Below are 19,678 nucleotides of genomic sequence, written 5' to 3' on the forward strand. Positions count from 1 at the left end.
GCTTCAAGGGTTAGGCTGGAGTAGTGAACTGATTTGGAAGGGAGCAGAAGACTTTCAGCAGGCAATTTTTGGAAGAGATGGAAGGCTCTTGTGACTGAAGGGAAAGCCATTTGGAATGGAGTAATGATCCCAATGTCCATACAATTGTATCTTTGTGTCTGAATTTAAATCAGAATGATTACAGATAGTTTCATGCAATTTGTCTACAAATGTATCAAAGTCTTCATTCTTTCTTTGACAAATCTGTGTAAAAGACATAGTGTGTAACTTATCTGGAAGTGCAAGAAATGCATTATATGCTAGTTGTTGGCTCATCTGTAAGACTTGATCAATGCTCCTAGCCTGGGCAGTGGCAGTAGCCCAGGGCCCTTTGCCAAGTATAACTGTTGTGCTGTTAAACCAAACAGAGGATCACCCTGCACTCTAGGTCTTGCTGCTTCTTGAGCACACTTTTCTTCCCAGCTTTTATGACACATCGCCTGCTGATGGGGTGGCATTCTAAGTCTTATTAGGGTATGCACATCAGCTGGAATTATTGTGTTAGATGGAAAAATACACTGCAGAAGTGACTGTGCAAGTTGGGATTTCAACCAAACTGTGAAATTGCAGCTCTCCGCTTTTCTAAAATCTTCCAATCGAAAGGTTTTCAAACTCTACTTGCAGCATTAGTTACTACAGGAAAAGCTTCTACATCATTTGAGACAAAAGTCTCTTCTACAATAACTTCTGCAAAGCTTTTTTCTACTTTCTTTTCTCTTTTGTGGATATTAAGCTTGGCCTGCAATTCCTCAGAAAGCATTAGGAGGACCATGCTATTTTGGGAAATTGACTCTATTTGCCCCTAGCATTCAACAGATGTTTGACATCAGGCACAAATTCCAGTGTCCAAAACATAGTGTGCATCTATTAGGCTCAGACTGCAAGGATAATGTAGAATTGTGGAATTGGCCTTCGGTTAAATTGGCATCACTTTTTACACCAGTATTAGCTTCATCAAAGGCCTTTACATAATTCAAACGATTGGCTTGTTGGACAGGAAAACAAATTAACATTACATCTGCAATACTGAATGAGCTTACCACTGATGTAGGCAGCATACACCACGCTGTGTTACAGGATAGGGCTGCTATAGATTTGTTGTTGCTAGCACAAGGAGATGGGTGTGAAGATTTTGAAGGGATGTGTTGCATGAATCTCTCTGACCACTCTGAATCTATTGACAAGAAACTGTCATTGCTTAAGGAGAATATGAAAAAGTTCACAGTTGTTGAGAATTCTTTTGACGAGTGGCTAAAATCCTGGGGAATAACAGGCTGGCTCAAGGACTTAGTATGCTTTGGTGTTATGATACTCTGTATTCTTTTTTCTGCAATAGTGCCTTGCTTACTGTGCTTTGAGCAGAAAATAATTGACTGTACTTTTAAATCAGTCTGGCTTGTGCAAAAACAAAAGCAGGGAACTGTTGAGGACATTTTGCAGGTTGAAGAGTTTTTGCTACACAATGGCCATATTTAGCCGATGCACAGTCTAGCCTGCTTGTAATAATGGACAATTGTGGGAACTCAGCACATCACTCCGGATATCCAGAGTTACTGAGAGAACCCATGGGAGGCTCGGAAATCCTGGAATGTTGCCAGCAGCATCTGGTTGCTTGACTTCGATCCCTCTAGCAATGTGCCACCTGTTTGAGGACATGAGAGTCACTTGGGAATGAATGGTGCAAGAATGATGTATTTACAGGGTGAAATATAGATTTTAGGGTTTTGGTACAGGGGGGTTATGAAGATGAGATGGAGGGATCGTGGCGTGTCTTGTCCTTCTTCTTTCTTCTTCTCTTAATCCATTTTCTGTGGTGATGTTAGCACTTTGGGATTGGTGCATGGTGAAGGTGCACTTGCTAATATGGGTGAAAGGTATTGAGAAATAAAGGTAAGGATGATGTATGTCGTTTTTGGTATAAAAGGAGACAACTGCCCAGTGGGAGGTCAGAGTGCCCTTGGCTGCCTTGCTAGTCAGACCTCTGTTGGGCAGAAAGAAAATTCTGTAGATAAGAAATAATAAACAATCTGAAGACTGAAAATCTGAAGAGTCCAGAATAGTCCTTTGAAGTGCGGGCTGCCCCAGAGCCATCCTATGCGTGTCCAGGCAGAGAAAAACAGCTGACCAGACACAAACCCACGACAGTCCCAGTCACTCCCAGTATGATCTCAGTATGATGTCAGTAGAAACCCAGTACAGTCCCAGCCACTCCCAGTACGATCCCAGTATGATGTCAGTACAAACCCAGTACAGTTCCAGTCGCTCCCAGTACGATCCCAGTCCAGCCCAGTCCCTGGCAGTGCTGCCACTGCTGGGATCCACCAGCCCTGTGTGCGTTCCCCCGTGGCAGATGTGCCGAGAGGAGCCCCAAGGGCTGGCAGCGCCCAGGCAGGGTCCCCAGCAAGGCCCAGTTGGGATGTGCAGCCCCCAGTTTGCCCAGTTTTCCCCTTTTCCCCAGGCCGGGTTCTCTGTGCCCGCAGTGGCTGGGAGCAGCCGAGACCCCCGCGCTGCCCATCCCGACTTGTCCCGGCTCCATCCCCGCTCCTGCCAAGCGCTGCAAGGGCTGCAGGAACAGGGCACCGAGGGTGTGGCTGCTGCTGGGGGAGGAGGAGGAGGGATGGAAGAGGAGGAGTCGGAGGAAGAGGAGGGACAAACGAGGATCAGGGAAAGGAGAAGGAACCATGAGGTTAAGCACTCCTTGAATTCACAGCCCCCACCCATGGGATCATCACCCCCCATCCTGCAGGTGCCCTGGACAGGAGAGCTCAGCCCAGATATCCTGGAAGGTCCCTGGCTTGGGTTTTTTTGGGGGGATGTTTGGAGAATGAAGAAGTCCAAGGCTGAGCGGAAAAGGTCCCTCGGGGGGACATCGGAGGGTGCCGGTGGCGGCTGCCAGCAGAGGCAGCCTGGAGGAGCAGAGCCCTGTGTCCCCCAGGAGCCCAAAGGGGGGAGCCCAGAGAGGGGGGAGTGCCGCCATGGGTGGGAGCCTCAAGAGCCTGGAGAGGGGCAGGGGGGACTCCTTGGAGCCCCTGCACCCCAAAGCACAGAATAAGGGGAGAAGGGATCCCGGGATCCCAAAATCCCCAGCATCCCTAAGTGGGGAGATGGAAAAGGGGAAATCTTTTTGGATTTCTGGGACTCCCAGCAGCCTGGGGAGGGCAGGGACCGGGTAGACGGGGACCCCCAATACAAGTGTGACCCCCAGCAGCTGCAACAGGGGGGAATCCCCAAACACCAAACGGAGAGACCAGAGACAGGGAACTCCTAGGAGGCATTTTCAGGGCTGAATCTTGGTGTTTGGGAGTTTTTAATGGTCACCAGATGGCTGGTGACTTCTAGAGATAAACTTGCACAAAGGGACCTTCAAACTCAATGTGCTCATTCCTTGTTTTCCCCCAACCAGGATTTCCCATTCCCAAATCTTGGCCGCATGGAGGAGGAGGAGGTTTTGAGGAAGTGGAAGATGCCCAGGGACACCCAGGCAGGTGAGGAGGAAGTCAGTGCCCCTTTCTCCCTCTCCTGCTCCATCTCCCAGCCCAGCATGGTCCCCGGCTGCAGGACAAGCCCGGTGCCAACACCATCCTGCTGGGGATGCACTGGGGGGATCTCCTCCCCCTTCCTTCTGGAATGGAGGCAAATCCCATCGTGTCCTTGTCTTTCCTCCACTAGACAAGAAGCAGAGGATGGAGACTAGAGAGGACAAATCCCCAGGGCAGAACCTCATGGAAGAGGCTGTTTTGAGTGGCTCCATGGTGCAGGAATCCAATGGGGAGGAAAAGCCCTGGATGTCCCACAGGAGGAGGGGCTGCAAACCCAGCCCAGGATGCTCTGAGGGGGAAACACCCACCCTGTACCAGTAAGGTGGACAAAGCTTCAGCCAGAGCTCAGAGCTGGTGGTCCGTGAGCAGCTTCATGATGGGGAGAAGCCCCACAAGTGCTTGGAGTGTGGGAAGAGCTTCAGGCAGAGCAGCACCCTGATCCAGCACCAGATGATCCACACTGGGAATGGCCCTATGAGTGTGGGAAATGTGGGAAGGGCTGCAGCTGCAGCTCCACCCTTGTGGCCCACCAACGCATCCACACTGGGGAGAGGCCCTATGAATATCCCCAGTGTCAGAAGAGGTTTCAGACCAGCTCCAATCTCCTCCTGCACCAGCAGATTCATACACGGATGAGAGGCCCTTCTGCTGCCCTGACTGTGGGAAGGGCTTCAAGCAGAAATCCCACCTCATCAGGCACCTGCGCATCCGTACTGGGGAGAAGCAGTATGAGTGTGGGGACTGTGGGATGAGCTTTAGCCAGAGCTCTAACCTGATCTCCCACCAGACAACCCACACCATGGAACAGCCCTATGAGTGTGGGGAATGTGTGAAGGGCTTCAAGAAGAAGTCCCACTTGATCCATCACCAGAGGGTCCACACTGGGGAAAGGCCATACAAGTGCAGCGAGTGTCAGAAAGGTTTCATACCAGGTCCCATCTGCTCCACCACCAGCAGAATCACATAGAGGAGAGGCCCTTCCGCTGCCCTGACTGTGGGAAGGGCTTCAAGCACAACTCCACTCTCCTCACCCATCAGCGCATCCACACTGGAGAGAGGCCCTATGAGTGTCCCCAATGTGGGAAGAGCTTCTTCATGAGCTCTCACTTGACCAGACACCAACGGAATCACCGGTAAGGGAAGCCCTGCAAATGCCCCAATGTGAGCATTTGCAGGGCTTCCCTTACTGGTGATTCCTAGCTTCATCCCCCATGCGAGGATCGACGCTGGGCAGAGCCTTGCTGACCCACATTCCCAGTGATCTACTCTGGGAGGACACCTGGCTGGTTATCCTTTTAGTTTGGCCCCAATTTCCTCTTGATTTGTTGTTATCACTTAAAAACACATGAAATTGGACTAAAATGAAAGAAATTGATCAAAGATGTCAAAAGTTCCATCACTTAACAGGTACTTGAGCAGGAATTTATGGGTTTGGGACATATTCCAAAAGATTTGTTGGTTCTTGGGGAATTTCAGGAAGTGTTCTCCACATCTTTGTACTCCAAAAGTCAAGATGGATTGATCTGTCACCTCAAAATGACTCAGTCCCACTGAAAACACCTCAATCTTACCCTCAAGAGGTTCAATCCCACTTCAAACTGGCTTGTTCCAACATCAAAAAAACTCAGTCCCATGCCAAAATTACTCAATTCCTCAGCCTCCAGGGTGAGATGGGGTCAAAAGGAGATTGGGAGAAGTGGGATCCAAATTTGAGGGTGTGGGATCAGGATTGTGTAGGTCTGAGTGTGTGGGATGTATTTTGATAGTAAATAAAACTTTCAGAACTATTGATTTCTGTCCCATTCATTTTCCATCAGTTTCGCTTTGTTTTTCAGAGTGTCACCTTCTCAGCTGATTGTGTTTGTGTCCTCCTTTCTCTCCTGCCTTTCTTTGCCTGCCTTATTTCTCTCTCAGTGTCTCCCTTGACCCAGGGCAGCTCCCACCAAAGACCCTGCCCTGATTTATTTCCCACTCCAGGAGCTACAACAACCATGGGGGAAGTTATGAAGGCTGGCAGTGAAATGTCACTGTAAGATCTTGCTCCACTTGGCCTTTGGCTCTTTCTTGAGAGTTTTGCCTTCAAGGGCAGAAAAATCTTTTCCTGGCTGGGAACGGGAATTCCAGCCCCTGGGAGTATGTGCCATGGATCCCAGAGGGGCATTCCCGAGGCTCCCAGGGTGCTGCTCCTGCCGTGCCTCCCAAGGAGCTGTGCAGGGCCAGGGGACAAGGTCCAGCAGCTCTCTTGGTTCTGCAGTGCCACCAGGGCCCCTGGTTCCATGAGTTTCCCTACTGCCAACAGCGGTTCCTTGGTTCCCATGATGCCTTCCTATGTCACAGACAGCTTCGCAAATCAGGAATTGTTTGAGCTGTTCTGTCCTCAGTCCAGGACAAGAATCCTGAAACAATAACTTAATTGTGTTTATATCTACCGCAGAACCACGTTTGTCAAAAATTAATTTTATTATGCAAATCAGTTGTGAATAGTGGACTCATCAGACACTGCTGGGACATTGCACATAGTTCAGGGAAGAGTTTGTAATTGTGTGATTGTTATTTTATTTGTGTAATTTTTATTAAGTTGTATCCTGTTCAACTGTGGTCTGTTGGCTAGGTCCAGTGTGGGTTGGAGGGAGCTCAGATTTGCACAAGGCTGCTCTGAGTGCCAGCCATGGATGGGGGAAATGGTGGGTTGGGGATAGAGTCAAATTGATTGTCAGCCATGAAGGGTCTTGATTTTCATACCCAGTCAAACTGCATGAGGAGGTACTTGGATTCAATGTCAATTGGAGATTGCATATGTCAATGAATTACTAGTAAAAAAAAAATTACACGACATAAGAAAATATTTTGTTGCTGTTTTATTAAATTCAGGGTATTCACATTGAATTGGCTTCTGAAATCTGACTAATCAACCACAAATTATCTCAACACTTTAATCAAATTATTCCCAGAGGCTTGGCTTGTTCAGGTGTTCTCAATGTTAATGAGCCCTGGGACACTGAATTCCTGCACTGAAGAGCTGAAGGCTGAACAAGCCTCTGGAGCAGGAAAATTCAGCAGCAGCCTCCAAGTTGCTGAGGATGTCAGCAGCCCCTACTGAGGCCATCCCTGCCCAGAGACCATGGGGGAATGGGCAGACAAGGAGAGCGTCCCTGGGGCTGGGGCAGCACAACTCAGAGGCATCAGCGGCTCCAGCTGGGAAATGGAGTGTGGAATGTGGCTGGGAAAGCCCTGCTTGGGCTGTGCCAAGCAGGACAGACAAGCCCTGAAACCCCATCTCCCAAACAATTCTCTTAATGAGACATTTCAAAGGAATTACAATTGTTTGTGTCCTCTGAATTGGATGCACTGGAGAAATACCAACAAGAGATTCTCAGGAACTCCAAACAACCAAACAGCCTTTACTGGCAACTTTAGATAGTCGGAGCAATTTTAGCAACAGGTTTAATACGACATTCAATCAACACAGAACACTTCTTAAAGCACTGACTTGGCACATTTGACTTCACAAACTCTAAGCTATTTGAATTTTACATTACTCAAATTTGCAAAATGACAGAAATAGAAGGAAATGACAGAAAGAAAGAAAGGCAGAAAAGATACAGAGGAGCACAAACAGAGGTACCAACTCCTGGATTCCAGCACATTTCAGATGGAAATTCCAAGAGGAGGTAGGGTCAAGATGTGTGCTTGTCTTGTAGTCAGCCTTCAATACCCCTTGGTCTCCCTGAGCCCTTCCCCCAGGTGGACTTGGGCTCATTTGGTCCATCAGGAGCTGGGCTGGGGGCTGCAGAGGTGGCTGTGGAGCATTGCCTGTGCTGTGCCAGGGACTGGCAGCCACTGCTGGGCTGGGATAGAGGCTCTGGGGGGATTGGGGTTATGGGGCAGGGCAGGACCTGCCCCTTCCTCCCCCCCCCCCCGCCCCTGAAAAAATGTTTTGAGGCAACAATCTCCTCCAGTTTCTCACAACAGGGAATGTTGGAGGTGAAATCCCAATCTTGGCCGGCCATAGGCCCCTGGCTGAGAAGGACAGTTTTTTCCCATAGGAAGGGAAAGCACAGAGCCTTCTCCAGTGTTTTGGGGACAGATGAAAGGTGACCTTTGTGAAACCATTACCAGCCAGATTTGTCCTGACAATCTTCCTATTGGAACAATTTCTGGATATATGGAATTTTGGAGGTGAAATCCCAATTCTGGCCATGGGTGCCTGGAGGAGAAGGCCAGTTCTTTTCCATGAGAAGGAAAGCACAGAGCCCCAGTGTTTCAACAGCATATGAGGAGCCTCTCAATGTGCCAAGGTTGGCTGGAGCAGTCAGGCAGACCACGGGTGGTGAAGTCAGACCTGTTCTGTGTTCCCCTAGTTTTATGGGGCCCTACAGTGTCACAATCGCCTGTTGATTACAAGAAGACCTGCAGTGTCACAACGGACCCTTGGTTCAATGGGTCCAGCAGTGTCACAGTGGTCCCTATGTTTCATAAGGCCCGGCAGTGTGACAAAGGTCCCAACAAATCCATGAGGCTTTCCAGTGTCACAATGGTCTCCGTAGTTCTCCAGGCCCCACAATATCACGTGACTCCTCTATTTTATGAGCCCTGAAATGTCACAATGGACCTTTGGACCTTGGGAGTTTGCAGTGTCACAATGTTCTCCCTTGGTTCAACAGTGTCACAATGGACCACTGATGACACGAGGTCCCACAGTGTCACAGTGGACCTTTGGTTCCATGCAGTCCTGCAGTGTCACAAAGGCCTCTTGGTTTCACAAGGCCCCAGAGTATCACAATGGTCCTCTTGGTTCTGTAAGGAACCCCAGGGTCACAATTGTCTCACTGATTCCACAAGGCTCCACAGAGTCACAATGGATCCTTGGTTTGATGGGGCCTCTCAGTGTCACAATGATCCCTACATTCCATGGAGCCACACAGCGTCAGCACAATCCCCTTGGTTCCATTAGGCCCAGCAATGTCACAGTGCTCTCCATGATTCCATGAGGCCCCACAGTGTCACAGTGGTCCCTTGGTGTCACAGGGCTCCACAGTTTCACAATGGTCCCCTGGTCTCACAGGGCCCCACAGTGTCATACTGGTCCCTTGGTGTCACAGGGCCCCACAGTGTCACAATGGTCCCTTGGTCTCACAGGGCCCCACAGTGTCACAATGGTCCCTTGGTGTCACAAGGCTCCACAGTGTCACAATGGTCCCTTTGGTTCCATGGTCCTGTGCTGCTGCATTCCCCCCTCCCCTTCTCAGGCCGCTCTGCCAGCTGGAAATGCTCCTTGGGCCTCGGCCTTGGCCAACAGCCCCTGGGCTCAGCTCCTCTGCAGCTCATCACAAACACTGTCTGCTCCAGGCACTGCTGCTGCCCAACCTGCTCCTGCTTTCTGTAGGAGCAGCCCTGGGAACTGTTTTTGTTCCCTCAGTGGCACAAGATCCCTGTTCTCACACTGCCAAAGGAAGCTGTTGATGCCAAGTGCGGCCAGGATGAAACATTGCTGGGACTGAAGCCCCTCTCTTGGGCCCTATAAACAGTGCTCCAAAAGGAGCCCTTGGAGCTCTCCTGGGCCAGCGACTCCCTCTGAGTGGGGCCTCTCCCAGCCGGGAACTCTCCTGTTTGCTGCACTCGGGGATCCTGAACAACGACGGAGCCTGGGCTGATTCCCCGACTCCTCCAGGCTCAACCCTTCACCCACTGGGGAGATGCCAAAGTATCCTCAGTGAGCATTTCCTGTCCTCAGGGGAATTGCTCACAGGTGCCTTGCACTGACTCTTTGTGTCTGTACGCACACACGAGTGCCTGTGCTGGGGAAATGTGGCAGAAATGCTGCTCTCTGAGGGGCTTGAGTGCCTTAGATAGCTGAGTCAGGCAGATATCCAGATATCAGCAAAGAAGGTTAAGTCAGGAGATCTAAGCTAAGTTAAATGCTGCTAAGAGTTGTTCTTTTGCTAAGATGTTAGTTTAATTTATTAGCCAAGTTAAAAATTGTTAAGTGTTATTCCTCTGTTAAATTACAAAGTCAACTTTTAAGTTACGTTAAATACTGTTAAGTGCTGTTCTTTTGCTAAACTGTGAAGTTGACTGTATCAGTTAAAATTAGGGCATAAGTTAAGTCCTGTTAAGTTTGAGCTCTGTTAAGCTTTTAGGCCGTATTACTTTTATCCTTGCCCTTACTGTCCTTGTGTCACACACACAGACAGGGACTGTTCTCAGTTCATTTCTGGTTTGATTGCCTGGATTCTGTTTGGTTTTGTTGTTGCTTTGTTTCCCTGGTGTGCCTGAAGTGTCCAGTCAGGAGCAGAGTGACTCTTGCCAAGGAACTTTGTGCTGCTGTCCCTTAATATTAAATCTGGTTTTTGCTGCTCCCTTATTGGGGATTTTTTCAGTGCTCTCAAGGCCTCATTGGTAGCAGGGTGAAGGAGCCCTGGCCCAGGCTCTGGCCCTGGAGGACACGGGGATGCTGCCGGAAGGTCCCTATCCCACTGTCCCCCCCCAGGGCCCCGGCCCCTGGTCCCCGTGTCAGGCTCTGGGGTCGATCCTGTGGAACATCCTCTGGGGGAGGCTGCGGGGCTGGGGGGACCCAGGGGGACCCAGGGGGACAGGGGACCCCGCTGTGCATGAGCAGGGTTGGACTGCTCTGGGGGGGAACTGTGAAAGGGTACGGGGCAGAGTGACCTCACACAGCCCCTGTGATGTCACACAGCCCCTGTGATGTCACACAACCACCTGTGATGTCACACAGCACCCTGTGATGTCACACAGCACCCTGTGATATCACACAGCACCCTGTGATGTCCAAAGCCCACTCTGGGATGTCACAAAGTCATCCTGTGTCACAGAGCCAACGCTGGCATATCTCTCTGTGATGTCATACAGCCGTGTTGCGATGTCACAGAAATCACTGTGATGTCACAAGGGAATCCCATGATGTCACTGTCCTGTGATGACACACCCTGTTCTGTGATGTTACTCAGACACCCAGTGATGTCACAAATCACTCTCTCATGTTACAGAGCCACCCTCCATGATGGTAGAATCTGCTCTATGGCCTCACACCCTACTCAATGATGTCACTGCCACATCTGTTATTTCACAACCCCCTCAGTGATGTCACAAAACCTTCTCTGTGATGACTCTGTGATGTCATGGCACACATTTGCAACTCACAGCCTGCTCTATGATGTCTTACAGCCATGCCATCATGTCGCAGTCTGCTCTGTGATGTCACACAAACCCCTCTATGATTCTGTAGCTGCTCGATGACCTCACACAACCCACTCTGTGCTGTCACACAGTCCCTTACTGACATCACAGCTGCTCTGTGCCTCTATGACACAGCCCCAGAGGTGCTGCTGTGACACAGCCCCTTCGGGGCCATCCCACAGGCCCTTCCAGTGCTTAGCCCCTGTGAGCTCTTTCTGTGCCCTGCTGGTGTCCCTGAGGGGCCCTGGCAGTGCCCCAGCCCTGATGGGCTGTGCACAGGAGCTGCTCCTGGCCAGAGCTGTCTCTCTGCAGCGCTGCCCTTGCCAGGAGCTGCCTCTGGGCCAGGAGCGTGGCCCAGCTCAGCAGCACAGACACAGCACAAGGACATTAATGAGCCTCTGGGGCTTTGGTGCTCTTTGCATCAGACTCAGTCCCCGACAGTGTGCTCAAACAACTTCTAAAAAACTCAAAATCAGATTCAAAGTCCAAAGATTCTTTAACTTTTACTGGGTCCCACTGAAACCCTCTCCTCCCCAGTGACAGAATTCCTGTAGTGTGGGTTCTCTGATGTCCTGGGAGCCCTCACAACGCTTCTGGCCAGAATGTCTGCTGAGGGCAGCCAGGCTGCTGCAGGGGCAGTGACCTCACAGCCATCACCATGGCAGCCCTGTCCCCTGGGCCTGGCTCTGCCCTTTCCTCTGCCCCTGCCTTGGCTCTGCTGGCATGAAGAGTTTTGTCATTAATATCTTGTCCCCAAGGTGCTGGGGCCAATGGCTTCCCAGTCAGGCTCCTGGAGCAGAAGTGGCTTTTCAGAGCCCAGCCAGGAATGAGCCCTGAGGCAGCAGCTCTGCAGTGGTGGCCACCAGGCCGGGCTGCCAAGGGAGGCTTCTGGCCGTGGCCTGCAAGCAGCTGCTGCTGCCAAGGTGCCTTTGGTGCCTCAGGCTCTCCCTGGCACAGCTCCCAGCATGGCACTCTGCCCTTGTGCCCGAGGCCTTCCCTGTGCTGGGGCTGGCCTGGGGCTTTTCCTGCAGCGGGACCTGCCCTGCTCATGGCACAGGCAAGGCAGTTCCTGCTGGAGCAGGAGGCTCTGCCTGCAATGGGCTCCAACAACTCCAGCAAAACCCTGTTGACTTCAAAACTGCTTCCTAGAGCACTATATTCTAATAATTGTTATAGCTCCTGAACTGTGGACTCAATGAATATGGTTAAGTTCTTTCTTCTAATCATGGTTAAAATCAATTAGAGGAATATTTATGTAAATCTATTGGGTATCCCATCATTAATTCTGTGGGACAAATTGGGTTAAAGGTTCAATTCCACCTCTCCAATCCTTTACACCTTTGACAAAGTCTGGGGCTGGGATTGGATCCAGCCACTCCCAGTCTCCTCTATTTGAAGGAATTTTAGAAGTCTAGGGGCCCTGCAGGGATTTGAGGATCCATGGTGGCTGTTCAGTGTCATTTCTCCACCTCATGATTTAGCAGGAGTTTTTCCAATAAACAAAAAAAGCTTTTGCCTGAAGCTCCCACTGTGCCCATGACAGGAACTCCTGTGAGTGTCTGGGACATCCTGGGTCTTTGGCATCCTGGGGACTCCTGGGATGTCACCGTGGAGCCCCCGGGAGTGCCTGTGACAGATCGGTGCCTTTACAGCCCAAGGTGCCCTGGGATGTCACCATGGAATGGCTGTGACTGCCTCTGACCAAAGAGCTCTTTACCATCCCAGAAAGCCCTGGGAGGTCTCCATGGAGCCCCTGTCTGTGCCTGTGACATTCCAGCTCTGGAACAGCGTGGAGACTCTTGGAAAGTCCCCATGGAATCCCTCTGAGGGTCTGTGACAAATCTGATCCTTAGCAGGCAACCATAACCAGGACCCTGTTGCTATGGTCAGTTTCCATGGCAACCATCACAAACCCCCTGTTGCTATGGTCAGTTTCCATGGCAACCATCCCCAGACCCCTATTGCTATGGTCAGTCCCTTGGCAGCTCCATGGAGACCCCATGCCGGGCATGGTTGCCATGGACACCAGCTCAGGCCTGCAGCCAGAGCCCGTTGCCATGGCAACCATTTGCAGACCCATCCCCAGGCTCATGGGATCCCAGAACCACAGAATTGGCTGAGCTGGGAGGGACCCATCAGGATCCTCCAGTCCAGCTGCTGGCCCTGCACAGGACACCCCAACAATGCCAGCCTGGGCCTGGCAGCGCTGTCCAAACGCTGCTGGAGCTCAGAGAGCCCTGGAGCTGAGACCCTTCCCTGGGGAGCCTGGGCAGGGCCCCAGCAGCCTCTGGGCAAAAACCTTTTCCTGACATCCAACCTGAGCCTGCCCCGACTCAGCTGCAGCCGTTCCCTCCGCTCCTGTCCCTGGGCACCAGAGGGAAGAGGTTCCCACACCCCCGCCAGGGACCCGCTCCCAAGGCTGTTGCCATGGCCACCAGTGCTGGGACCAGCTGAGATGCTCGGTTTCCATGGGCCGGGGTTCAGGAATGGGATTCCTCAATTTCCTGCTCCTGCTAAAACCACACTGCCCTTGCTGCCCTCCCACCTCTTGTGGAAAGAATAAAAGGCAAAGATCCCAGGCTGGGATAAGAACAATTTATTGGGAACAGCAACGAGATAAGGAACAAACAAGAACAGAAATAATACTGGTAACAGAAGGGATAAAATAAAGGGAAAACTACAATACAACTGACTGTCTCTTCCCAGCCACAATTTTCCATTGCCTGGAAAGGACACCCTTCTTCTTAGGAGTGAGAGAGAGAGAGAGAGAGAGTGTGTCCTTTTTCTGCCCCTGGCAATGTCCTGAGGTGGGAGGGCAGCAAGGATATAATGACATGGTCATGCCCTGACACTCATGTGTTTTTTCAGAGCCACATCATGTCCATAGGCAGGGGCAGGAAAAGGTACAGGTGTTTTCCCAGCCTGGATCATGGGAACATGGATCACCAGGGCTCTGCTTAACATGGGTCCTCCATGGGGGTTGGAGCTGGAGCAGTGCACGAAGCTCCTCCTGCACTTGGGGCATTGGTAGAGCTTACTTTACCGGTGCCTCCTTTGGTGACTGGTCAAGTTAGAACTCCGGGCGAAGCTCTTCCCACACTGGGGACACTTGTAGGGCCTCTCCCCAGTGTGGATGCGTTGGTGGGTCACAAGGTTGGATCTGTAGCTGAAGCCCTTCCCACATTCTCCACACTTGTAGGGCCATTCCCCAGTGTGGATCATCTGGTGGCAGATCAGGGTGCTGCTCTGCCTGAAGCTCTTCCCACACTCCAAGCACTTGTGGCGCTTCTCCCCATCATGAAGCTGCTCCTGGGCCATCAGCTCCAAGAACTGGCTGAAGCTCTGTCCGCCTTCCTGGCTCTGGGTAAGTCTTTCCTCCTCAGAGCACCCTGGGCTGGGTTTGGAGCCCCTCTTCCTGCAGGATCTCTGGGGATTTTCCTCCCCATTAGAATTCGGCACTGTGGAGTCAATCAAAACAGCCTCTTCCATGAGGTTCTGCCAAGGAGATTTTTCCTCCCTGGTCTCCATCATCAGCTTTTTTTCTGGGGAAGGAAGGGCAAGGAGAAGATGGGATTTGCCTCCATTCCAGAAGGAATGGGAAGGAGATCCCCCCAGTGCATCCCCAGCAGGACGGTCTTGGCACCAAGGTTGTCCTGCAGCCGGGGGCTGTGCTGGGCTGGAAGATGGAGCAGGAGAGAGGGGGAAAGGGGCACTGATTTCCTCCTCACCTGCCTGGGTATCCCAAGGCTCCTTCCTTTTCCTCTCAGCCTCCTCCTCCATCCAATCTAGGTTTGGGAATGGGAAATCCTGTTCTGGGAAGAAAACAAAGGGTGTGCACATTGTCTTTTGTTCCAGGATCTGTGCTGGGCTGGGAGATGGAGCAGGAGAGAGGGGGAAAGGGGCACTGACTTCCTCCTCACCTGCCTGGGTATCCCAGGGCTCCTTCCTGTTCCTCACAGCCTCCTCCTCCATCCAATCTAGGTTTGGGAATGGGAAATCCTGTTCTGGGAAGAAAACAAAGGGTGCACACATTGTCTTTTGTTCTGGTTTGAAGGTAAACTTGGGGGAGAGTCTAAGTCGGAGTTACAATTTAAGAAGAAAATTTAGATCAGGGCAATGATACAGAAACACTGCCTTAAACTGACAGAGTCAGGATATAACCTGACACCCTGTTGGTCAGGGTGGTGGCAGCAGTCACATTAAATGGTGGCTGCAGTCCTGTTGGAGTGATCAACGTGATTCTGTCAAAGCAGTGATCCTGTAGAAGGGTCTGGTCTTCCTCTGAAGGTCCAGTGGTGGTTATGGAGCTCTTGTCCTCTGGGAATCCAGTAGGCAAGCTGCTCCTGGTGTTGAAAGCCTCAGCTTATATCCAGGTAGGAATGCTTGGATCCTCCCCCTGGGCGGAGCATGCCACAATGGGATGATGGAATTTTATCAGTCCTGCAGTGACACTCAATGGCCCATTCACAGGAGATATCTCCCCTGGAGGGCGTTATCAGGGGTGAGTCATGGAAGAGATGAAGAACAATGCCCCACCTTTTTATAGCAGTTTATGAGGATGGGGATTGGAAACATGCATTTGGTTACATCTTGCATTGCAACCTGAAGCAGTGGGGTAATCCCTGCTCTGGGGGTGAACACCACCCCCCTTACCCAAACAGGCTCAGGTGTAAAACTCCCACCCTGGGAAGGGCTCACACACAGGGGACAATGTCACACTTGGCTCCCTCCAGAGGAGGTCTCTGTCCCTTGCTCTCTCCCCCTTTTCTCTTTCTTTCCATCTCTCTCTCTACCTCACATTTACTGTTCAATAAAATCCATTTTGGATTTGGTCTCGTTAGCACCTTAATTGGGGCAGAGGAATCTCTGTAACCATTTTTTTAACCATATTGCAATATTATTTGGGCACAGTGTGTTCAGGGCGCTGTTCTCTGATTCCAAGTGCCTTTGACAACAGCAGGGTTCCCTTCTCTGAGGAGGTTGTGGTTCTTTCTGGAAGAACTCTTGGAAACTTGGATGCAGCTTCCTCTGAGCGACTTATGGGAGAACTGATGAAGAAAATAGGTGTTGTGGGTGGCCAGTGTAAAGAAAATATTTTGTTGTCCTTCCTTGAAAAGTTTGTTAAAATCACTGGAGGAAAGGGAGCAAATGCTACCAGCCAGACTGACAAGGTTCATTCACCCCACAATGAGGAACACAAGGCTGCGGAAAGTCCCACAAGAACCCCAGCTCAAGTAGCTAAATTCCAGAATAACTTCTGAATTCACAGGCTTGGGGGCTTTGCCAAATGTGAGAATCATTTTTCTCTTCATCCCTGTCAGCTTTGTGACAGCTACACAGAGCTTTCCCTTCCTTTTCATAATCTGTATTGGGCCGAATTTCTATTTTGCTCTTATTGGAACCTACCAGCAGCTGAGCTGGAGCTGTTCAGGAACTGATCAACCTTGGAATTGCCACAAAATTGCTTCTATTTTTGGTTTATTTGAAGCCATTCATTACAATGAACAGTAGTTTCCGAGGAATAAAAGAATTAAAAGATCTGAGGAATAAAAGAATTAAAAGACACTCTATCAAGGGAAACACAGAAGTTAATAAATAACCTAAAATACATTGTTTGGGAAAACTTTGATTAGATAAGTTAATAAATAATCTAAAATACACTCACAAAAGAAACTTTGGAATAAGAATATTTGAAGAAGCGAAAGTAGAAGCCAAAAAGTTACGGTGACCTGCCAAGCCGTCAGAATCAAGCCAAGTGCAACAGTGATTTCTGCCAAGTCATGGAAAAACACGCCAAGGATGACAGGAAGATGCCCAAATTAGGAGAAGCTTAAAAATTAACTAAGGAAGACCAAGAGTTCCCGGAAGACTCCGCCTATATTCCTACCTGCCTATGAATATGCATGTAATAAATGATGTAATTCTTGTTCAAAAATTGTATAAAAACCTGCTTTTGCTGTACCTAATTTAGAAATCCACTTGGTGATTTCTCCAACGCGTTGTCAATAAATACCTCCTGCCTATAGACCTCAAATCTAGTCTCTGGGCAGCTTATTATCGCCTTTTGGGGCAAAATTTGGCATCATTTTTGGCGACCGCGGCAGGACAGAAAGGGTCCTCCCGAGCCTTGGCTCGGGGGACCGGGATCTCTTCAGGGCCCTTGACGGAATTCTGTCAGAGGGGATCCCCATCCCCCAGCCAACGCGCAACGGTGGACAAGAACTTTCTGCATCTCCTGCTCCAAATTAAGAGGTATTTATCTTTGCTTAAGGGTTTTATGGTAAAGCGCTTTATTGGGAAACGAGGGTCAGACGTGACCGCTCGAAGGGAAGCCGGGGGACGCCCTGGTAAAGAATCCCAGTTGTGTTAGAGGTACAGTAATAGTAACGCAGGTTAGAGTCCTGCTGTGAGGAATATTTGTTTTTCGTAACGCAGGTTAGAGTCCTGCTGAAAGGAGTATTTGTTTTTCGTTTATCTTGGTATCTTTGGAAAGAATATTTGTTTTTCGTTTATCTTGGTATCTTTGGTTTGTTCTTATTATGTGGGAAACCGTTTTAACATTGTGTTTAATGTTATAATACTGTGAATTAAGGGTCAAGAACTGAAATTGTTCTCTTAGACCGGAAGAGAGGTCGGTCAGTTTGTGGTATTTTTGTGTCTGCTCTATGTGTCTGTTGCAAAATCTTACAGGAGGCGTCTTGTCACTCTTCATGTAATAGACACACGTCTCAATCCCGGGAAGAAATTTGTCACCCCCTGCAATTGTTACGGTGCTTTGCGATTGCATGAATCTGGCAAACCGGTATCTCACGGTCTGTAGGCGACCTCTCGTGACCCTACCTGGTAAACAATCCGTTCTGATATAGACCATAAGGTAGGAACTATTTCATAAAGGTGTGTGGGTGAGAGTGAATGAGACGCAGCATCGCTGCGAAGCGAGAGGGAGTCCCACTCCGCATTTCCTGTTCTTCACGAGAAGCCAGGTCGGAAACGGACAAAGCGATTGGAAATTGTGTGTGTGAAGTGTTAAAATCAATTGGCATACAGTATTTGCGAAAAAGAGGCTGTTCCGGTTAAACAGAAAACGCAGACACAGGAAATAGCAATGGGAAGTCAACAGAGTAAGGACGTAAATATGAAAACCCCCTTAGGATGTATCCTAAAACACTGGAAGGACTTGGGAGGGATTCCGGGGGGAAACATAAGTAAAAAGACACTCCTTAAATATTGCACACAGTGGTGGCCATTGTATAAGTTAGATGACGATGAGAAATGGCCACCGGAGGGAACAACTAATTATAACACTATTTTACAACTGATGCTTTTCCTCCGTCGACTTAATAAATGGGATGAAGTGATGTATGCTGACATGTTCTTTACCCTAAGAAATAAACCAGAGTGGCAAAAAGAATGTGGGGTAAATGTAGCACCTCAGGACCCCCTAGTACTAGCTCTAGAAAAGGATAAGAAAGGTTCAAAGCCTAAAGAACGTTGCTGTGATGCATGTAGCATTGGGGAACAATGCCTTAAGCTAACGAGAAGGGATAGTGGAAAGGAGAGCGAGATAAGCCGGTGGGAATATCATCCATTCGCCCCAGGACGGGAAGGGCCTCTACCCAGGCCAAAAGAGGAACAAGGGGACCCCAGCCCATTAAAGGAGCTGGAACGATGGTGGAAATCTAAGTTTGGGCGCAGCCCTCAGAAGCTAGACAACAGTTGGCAAGAAGGTAGCCCATCAAAATCGGGGGTTGAAAAGAGGGAAAGCAGCCCGCAAGGACCAGATAGTCCACAGGGGTCGGGGAACTACAGGGATGCTGACAGCCCACCTAGACTAGAAGTTGAGAGGGAAGAAGCCAGTCCACATGGAGCTGAGAGCCGAGGGGAGACACGCAGCCTGCCCGAACTAAGTCCATGTAGGGCTAGTAGCACACCTAAGAATGGAAGTTTAAGGAAATCAGGTACCTGTAGAATGGAAACTAGCACACCGAGGACTAGGGACAAAAGTAGCTCACTGGGAGGCGATGTCTCTGAGTTGAAATATAGTGAGAAGAATGACTATGAGGCATGCGAAAGAGAGACAGAGAACAACTCACAGAAGCTGAATATAGTAATCCAGATAGAGGATAAGAGAGACGGAAGGGGAATGGAAGATGAGGAGGACAGTAACCCGGAACAGGACAGGCGTCGGCAGATGCGGGAAGAAAGGCGACAGATGCAGAGCGAGAGGCGGTTGGACTGTGTAAACCATGCTAGGGGAGTAGTAGGAAAAGAGTTGACAGAAATTGAAAGTGAAGATGAAGAACAGGGAAAGGGAAAAGAGAAGAGAAAGAATAGGGAAGACACTGAGGCACAGGAAGAAGATCCCGGGGAGGCAATCAGTCACTCGTATTACACCAGATCTGTGGCACGGAGGGAAGCAAAGCAAAGAGAGGAAGGTAACCATACGATAGCTCCTCTCCGACAAATTATGCCAATGGTAGGGGAAAGGACTAGGGTAAAGGTGCCGTTCTCCACGAGTGACTTGAACAATTGGAGGGATGAAGCAAGGAACTTCAGGAGGAATCCAGAGGGAGTAGCGAAGAGGTTTGAATTAATGGCGAGGAATTTAGATATTGATTGGGAAGATATAGAGGTGATGCTGTCAGAATTGACAGATACAGAAAGGGAACTCGTATTGGAAACAGGAAAACGACATGCTCAAGTATTATCAGGGAGACTAGAAGATAATTTCCCCAGCAGTAAACCAGAATGGGACCCGGGCAACGAAGAGCATTATCGGTGGCTGGTGCAGTATAGAAAACTGATAGCGATGGGCTTGCGTAATGCGATCCCTAAAGCTATCAATTGGTCGATGCTATATGACATCAGGCAGGGAAAGGATGAGACCCCATCAGAGTTTTTGG

At 49.9% G+C, this 19,678-nt stretch overlaps 1 pseudogene; it reads left to right on the top strand.

Moving 5' to 3' along the window:
• Positions 1-4,054: 4,054 nt before the first annotated feature.
• Positions 4,055-4,839, top strand: LOC128949204 (zinc finger protein 239-like; annotated as a pseudogene).
• The last annotated feature ends 14,839 nt before the right edge of the window (positions 4,840-19,678 follow it).

The sequence above is a fragment of the Melozone crissalis genome, unplaced genomic scaffold (genome assembly GCF_028551555.1).
Source record: "Melozone crissalis strain CALT ecotype California unplaced genomic scaffold, PUWL_Pcris_2 ptg000201l_1, whole genome shotgun sequence".
Lineage (NCBI taxonomy): Eukaryota > Metazoa > Chordata > Aves > Passeriformes > Passerellidae > Melozone > Melozone crissalis.